The sequence below is a fragment of the Seriola lalandi genome, unplaced genomic scaffold (assembly GCF_002814215.2).
Source record: "Seriola lalandi dorsalis isolate HSWRI2012SDOR001 ecotype SW California unplaced genomic scaffold, Sedor1 jcf7180002054958, whole genome shotgun sequence".
Lineage (NCBI taxonomy): Eukaryota > Metazoa > Chordata > Actinopteri > Carangiformes > Carangidae > Seriola > Seriola lalandi.
Window position 1 is genome coordinate 679,034 of NW_019525509.1, and position 7,448 is coordinate 686,481.

Here is a 7,448-nt window from a genome sequence, read left to right on the forward strand (position 1 = left end):
GTTTTTATGCCTTACTATACTATGAAATTTTTTGACACTTTTTTGCCTTAGTATACTATGACATTTTTTCACATTTTTTTGCATTACTATACTATGACATTTTTTGACACTTTTTTGCCTTACTATACTATGACATTTTTTCACACTTTTTTGCCTTACTATACTATGACATTTTTTGACATTTTTATGCCTTACTATACTATGACATTTTTTCACACTTTTTTGCCTTACTATACTATGACATTTTTTGACATTTTTATGCCTTACTATACTATGACATTTTTTACACTTTTTTGCTTTACTATACTATGACATTTTTTGACAGTTTTATGCCTAACTATACTATGCTGTTTTTTGACGTTTTTATGCCTTACTATACTATGACATGTTTTGACATTTTTATGCCTTACTATACTATATCATTTTTTGGCAGTTTTTTGCCTTACTATACTATGACATTTTTTGACATTTTTATGCCATACTATACTATGACGTTTTTTGACACTTTTTTGCCTTACTATACTATGACATTTTTTTTTGCCTTACTATACTATGACATTTTTTCACGTTTTTATGCCCTACTATACTATGACGTTTTTTGACATTTTTATTCCTTTCTATACTATGACATTTTTTTTTGCCTTACTATACTATGACATTTTTGATGTTTTTATGCCTTACTATACTGTGATGTTTTTTGAGATTTTTTTGCCTTACTATACTATGACATTTTTTCACGTTTTTATGCATTTCTATACTATGACATTTTTATGCCTCACTATACCATGACATTTTTTTACATTTTTATGCTTTGCTATACTATGACGTTTTTTTATGTTTTTATGCCTTACTATACTATGACATTTTTTGACACTTTTTTGCTTTACTATACTATGACATTTTTTGACATTTTTATGCCTTACTATACTATTACTTTTTTTGATGTTTTTATGAATTACTATACTATGACATTTTTTTTTGCCTCACTATACTATGACGTGTTTTGACGTTTTTATGCCTTACTATACTATGACATTTTTTGACACTTTTTTGCCTTAGTATACTATGACATTTTTTGAAATTTTTATGCCTTACTATACTATGACATTTTTTGACACTTTTTTGCCTTACTATACTATGACATTTTTTGACATTTTTTTGGTTTACTATACTATGACATTTTTTGATAGTTTTATGCCTTACTATACTATGCTGTTACTATACTATGACATTTTTGACATTTTTATGCCTAACTATACTATGACATTTTTTTTTACACTTTTTTGCCTTAATTTACGATGACATTTTTTGACACGTTTTTGCTTTACTATACTATGACGTTTTTTGACGTTTTTATGCCCTACTATACTATGAATTTTTTTTTTTGCCTTACTATACTATGACATTTTTTGACATTTTTATGCCTTACTATACTATGACATTTTTTGACACTTTTTTGCCTTACTATACTATGACATTTTTTGACATTTTTATGCCTTACTATACTATGACATTTTTTGACGTTTTTATGCCTTACTATTCTATGATTTGTTTTTTTTGCCTTACTATACTATGACATTTTTTGACATTTTTATGCCTTACTATACTATGACATTTTTTTTACACTTTTTTGCCTTAATTTACCATGACATTTTTTGACACGTTTTTGCCTTACTATACTATGACATTTTTTGACACTTTTTTGCCTTACTATACTATGATGTATTTTGATGATTTTATGCCTTACTATACTATAACATTTTTTGACACTTTTTTGCTTACTATACTATGACATTTTTTGACATTTTTATGCCTTACTATACTATGACATGTTTTGAAGTTTTTATGCCTTACTATACTATAACATATTTTGACACTTTTTTGCCTTACTATACTATGACATTTTTTGACATTTTTTTGCCTTACTATACTATAACGTATTTTGACGTTTTTATGCCTTACTATACTATTACGTTTTTTGACATTTTTATACCGTACTATACTATGACGTTTTTTGACGTTTTTATGCCCTACTATACTATGACATTTTTTGACACTTTTTTGCCTTACTATACTGTGACTTTTTTTTACACTTTTTTGCCTCACTATACTATGACATTTTTTTACATTTTTATCCCTAACTATACTATAACATTTTTTGACTTTTGTGCCTTACTATACTATTGGGTTTTTTGACATTTTTATACCTTACTATAGTCTGACGTTTTTTGCTGTTTTTTTGCCTTACTATACTATAACATTTTTGGACACTTTTTTGCCTTACTATACTATGATGTTTTTTGACGTTTTTATGCCGTACTATAGTATGACTTTTTTTGACACTTATTTTCCCTTACTATACTATGACATTTTTTAAAATTTTTATGACTTACTATAGTATGACATTTTTTGACATTTTTATGCCTTACTATACTATGTTTTTTTACCTCTTAATGCCTTACTTTAGTATTACTTTTTTATGCATTATTATACTACGACATTAAATGAAGAATATACATACGGATGAGATCGTCATATTGTTGTGGTTAGCACCAGCGCTCGCTAAAAAAAGAAGCTACATTTCCACATGACGTAAATGACATCATGTCACCATGTGGAACAGCAGCTACTGCTCCTCTTTCACTTTCAGAGGTAGACGTGAAGGGGGCGGGGAAATCTGGCGCACTTCTATTTCTGTACAGAACTATTGCAATTAGTAAAATTAGTCTCAGCAGGAATGTGCAAATGCAACTTTTTTTTTCGACGACTACCCATGTCGCCCATATCTAAATCCACCATTGCATGTGTCTTATATTGGTATATTGATTGAATGAATTGATTGTCAACTGAATTCTGCCATTAACTTTGAACATATTAATGATAAGTTTTATTGTTTTAACCCTGAAAGTGTAACCAGTATGAGTAATCCATATGGTATTATTATACTATATACTTATTGATAAGTGTTGCAATTACATTTTATGGCCTTCATACATGTCACAAGTCATGCAATGCAAAATTAATCATCATTAATCATTGAGTGCCACGGGGGCCACTGCCGGGATGAGTAGATTTTTTTCCAGTGTTATTTCCAGTGTTCAAAAGTCACCCTGATCATATTCTGGTTTTGAGAAATGTCTTGATATAAAAGACTCTGATATAAAACAATGTCACATCCCTCCATCATGTATTATGTGGGAAATATCTCATATTCTGTGTTTTTTTTTTTTGTCTTCAAACTGGCATTTAAAGGGTTAAAATCCCGAAAACTAACAAACATTTAGTAGGTTTGAGCAGAACTGAAGTGGTTTAAGAGATGTATGCAAAAAAAGCAGAAAAAGATATTGATATATGATGATTTTATAGCATTTTCTTTGGGTGTCCTTTTTTGTACGCGAGGATATGATCAGGGTGACTTTTGAACACTGGACATTCCGTCCCATGCCTCACCATACTATGACGTTTATATGACCTTTTATGCGTTAATATACTATGATGATTTTTTGACATTTTATGCCATACTATACTATGACGTTTTTTGGCATTTTTATGCCATGTATGTTTTGATGTTTTTTAGCATATTTATGTCTTATTATGTTATTCCGTCCCATGCCTTGGCATACTACGTCGTTTATATGACCTTTTATGCCTTAATATACTATGATGATTTTTTGATGTTTCACGCTATACTATACTATGACATTTTTTTGGCATGTTTATGCCTAACTATATTATCATGTCTTATGCCCAGCCATATTATGACCTTTTTATGACCTTTCATGCCTTAATATACTATGATTATTTTTTGACGTTTTATGCCATACTATGACGTTTTTTGTCATTACTATGCCTTAATATGTTATTCCGTTCCATGCCTCGCCATACTATGACATTTGTATGAACTTTTATGCGTTAATATACTATGATGATTTTTTGACATCTTATGCCATACTATGACGTGTTTTGTCATTACTATGCCTTATTATGTCATTCCGTTCCATGCCTCGCCATACTATGACGTTTATATGACCATTTATGCGTTAATATACTATGATGATTTTTTGATGTTTTACTCCATACTATACTATGACGTTTTTTGGCATTTTCATGCCATACTATATTTTGACGTTTTTAGGCATTTTTATGCCTTACTATATTATCTTGTCTTATGCTTTGACATACTATGGCGTTTATATGACCTTTTATGCGTTAATATACTATGATTATTTTTTGACATTTTACGCCATACTATACTATGACGTTTTTTGGCATTTTTATGCCATGCTATATTTTGATGTTTTTTAGCATATTTATGTCTTATTATGTTATTCCGTCCCATGCCTTGGCATACTACGACGTTTATATGACCTTTTATGCCTTAATATACTATGATGATTTTTTGACATTTTATGCCATAGTATACTTTGATGTTTTTAAGCATATTTATGCATTATTATGTCATTCCTACCCATGCCTTGCCATACTACGACGTTTATTTGAACTTTTATGCCTTAATATACTATGATGTTTTTTGGCATTTTTGTGCCATACTATATTTTGATGTTTTTTGGCATTATTATGCCTTATTATATAATTTTGTCTCATGCTTCGCCATACTATGACATTTATATGACATTTTATACGTTACTATACTATGATGATTTTTTTACATTTTATGCCATACTATACTATGACGTTTTTTGGTGTTTTTATGCCATAGTATACTTTGATTTTTTTTAGCATATTTATGCTTTAATATGTCTTTCAGTCCCATGCCTTGCCATACTACGACGTTTATATGACCTTTTATGCCTTAATATACTTAGATGATTTTTTGATGTTTTACTATATACTATACTATGATGTTTTTTGGCATTTTTGTGCCATACTATATTTTGATGTTTTTTGTCATTATTATGCCTTATTATATAATTTTGTCTCATGCTTCGCCATACTATGACATTTGTATGACCTTTTATGCGTTAATATACTATGATGATTTTTTGATGTTTTACTCCATACTATACTATGATGTTTTTTGGCATTTTCATGCCATAGTATACTTTGATGTTTTTTAGCATATTTATGCCTTATTATGTCATTCCTACCCATGCCTTGCCATACTACGACGTTTATTTGACCTTTTATGCCTTAATATACTATGATGTTTTTTGGCATTTTTGTGCCATACTATATTTTGATGTTTTTTGTCATTATTATGCCTTATTATATAATTTTGTCTCATGCTTCGCCATACTATGACATTTATATGACCTTTTTATGCGTTAATATACTATGATGATTTTTTGACGTTTTATGCCATACTATGACGTTTTTTGGCATTTTTGTACCATACTATATTTTGATGTTTTTTGTCATTACTATGCCTTATTATGTCATTCCGTTCCATGCCTCGCCATACTATGACGTTTATATGACCTTTAATAAGTTAATATACTATGATGATTTTTTGGGGGGGCTTTTTATGCCTTGCTATAGTATGACTTTTTATGCCTTTCTATACTATGACATTTTTATATTTTTTCATGTGTTTTTATGTAGTTTTTTGACAATTTTATGCCATAGTATTCTATGACGATATCCTTACTTTTTATGCCTTACTATACTGTCATATTTTGACATTTTTATGCCTTACTATACTATGACGTTTTTATTAAAATCCTATTGTTTTTAATGCCCTTTATGTTTTTATTGAGTACTATTAATGATTGTGTGGAGGAACTGAACATTAGTACAGTGGTTAGAGCAGTTCACCCATAAAACGAATCTCATGGGTTTGAATCCCGGGGGGATTCTTTCCATACTATGGAGGTTTTATGCTTTATAATACTACTGTTTTTCATGCCCTTAATGTTTTTATTGAGTACTATTAGAGAAGAAGGTCAATCCCGGGTAGAGGGCCTCTACCCAGGATTGGAACCTATGACCTTCTTGTTATGGGTGAACTGCTTTAACCACTGTACTACTGTTCAGTTCCGTCACACCATCATTAATGGTACTCAATAAAAACATTAAGGGCATGAAAAACAATAGTATTATAAGGCATAAAAACATCATAGTATGGCAGGGCCTCTACCCGGGATTGGAACCCACAACCTTCTTGTTATGGGTGAACTGCTTTAACCACTGTACTACTGTTCAGTTCCTTCACTTGATCAATAATAGTACTCAATAAAAACATAAAGGGGATAAAAAGCAATAGTATTATAAGGCATAAAATCATCATAGTATGGAAAGGCCTCCACCCCGGATTTGAACCCAGAACCTTCTTGTTATGGGCAAACTGCTCTAATCACTGTACTACTGTTAAGTACCTTCACAGCACCATTAATAGTACTCAATAAAAACATAAAGGGCATGAAAAACAATAGTATTATAAGGCATAAAAACATCATAGTATGGCAGGGCCTCTACCCGGGATTGGAACCCACAACCTTCTTGTTATGGGAGAACTGCTTTAACCACTGTACTACTGTTCAGTTCCTTTACACCATCATTAATAGTACACAATAAAAACATTAAGGGCATGAAAAACAGTAGTATTATAAGGCATAAAACCGTCATAGTATGGAAAGAATCCCCCCGGGATTCAAACCCATGAGCTTAATTTTAAGGGTGAACTGCTCTAACCACTGTACTAATGTTCAGTTCCTCCACACCATCATTAATAGTATTCAATAAAAACATAAAGGGCATTAAAAACAATAGTATTTTAATAAGAACGTCATTGTATAGTAAGGCAGAAAAGGTCATTTAAACATCGTAGTATGGCAAGGCATGGGACTGAATGACATAATAAAGCATAAATATGCTTAAAAACATCAAAGTATACTATGGCATAAAAACACCGAAAAACGTCATAGTATAGTATGGCATGAAATGTCAAAAAATCATCATAGTATATTAACGCATTAAAGGTCATATAAACGTCATAGTATGGCGAGGCATGAGACAAAATTATATAATAAGGCATAATAATGACAAAAAACATCAAAATATAGTATGGCACAAAAATGCAATAAAACATCATAGTATAGTATGGCATGAAATGTCAAAAAATCATCATAGTATATTAACGCATAAAAGGTCATATAAACGTCATAGTATGGCGAGGCATGAGACAAAATTATATAATAAGGCATAAAGATGCTAAAAAACATCAAAGTATACTATGGTATAAAAACACCAAAAAACGTCATAGTATAATATGGCATAAAATGTCAAAAAATCATCATAGTATATTAACGCATAAAAGGTCATATAAACGTCATAGTATGGCGAGGCATGAGACAAAATTATATAATAAGGCATAAAGATGCTAAAAAACATCAAAGTATACTATGGCATAAAAACACCAAAAAACGTCATAGTATAGTATGGCATAAAATGTCAAAAAATCATCATAGTATATTAACGCATAAAAGGTC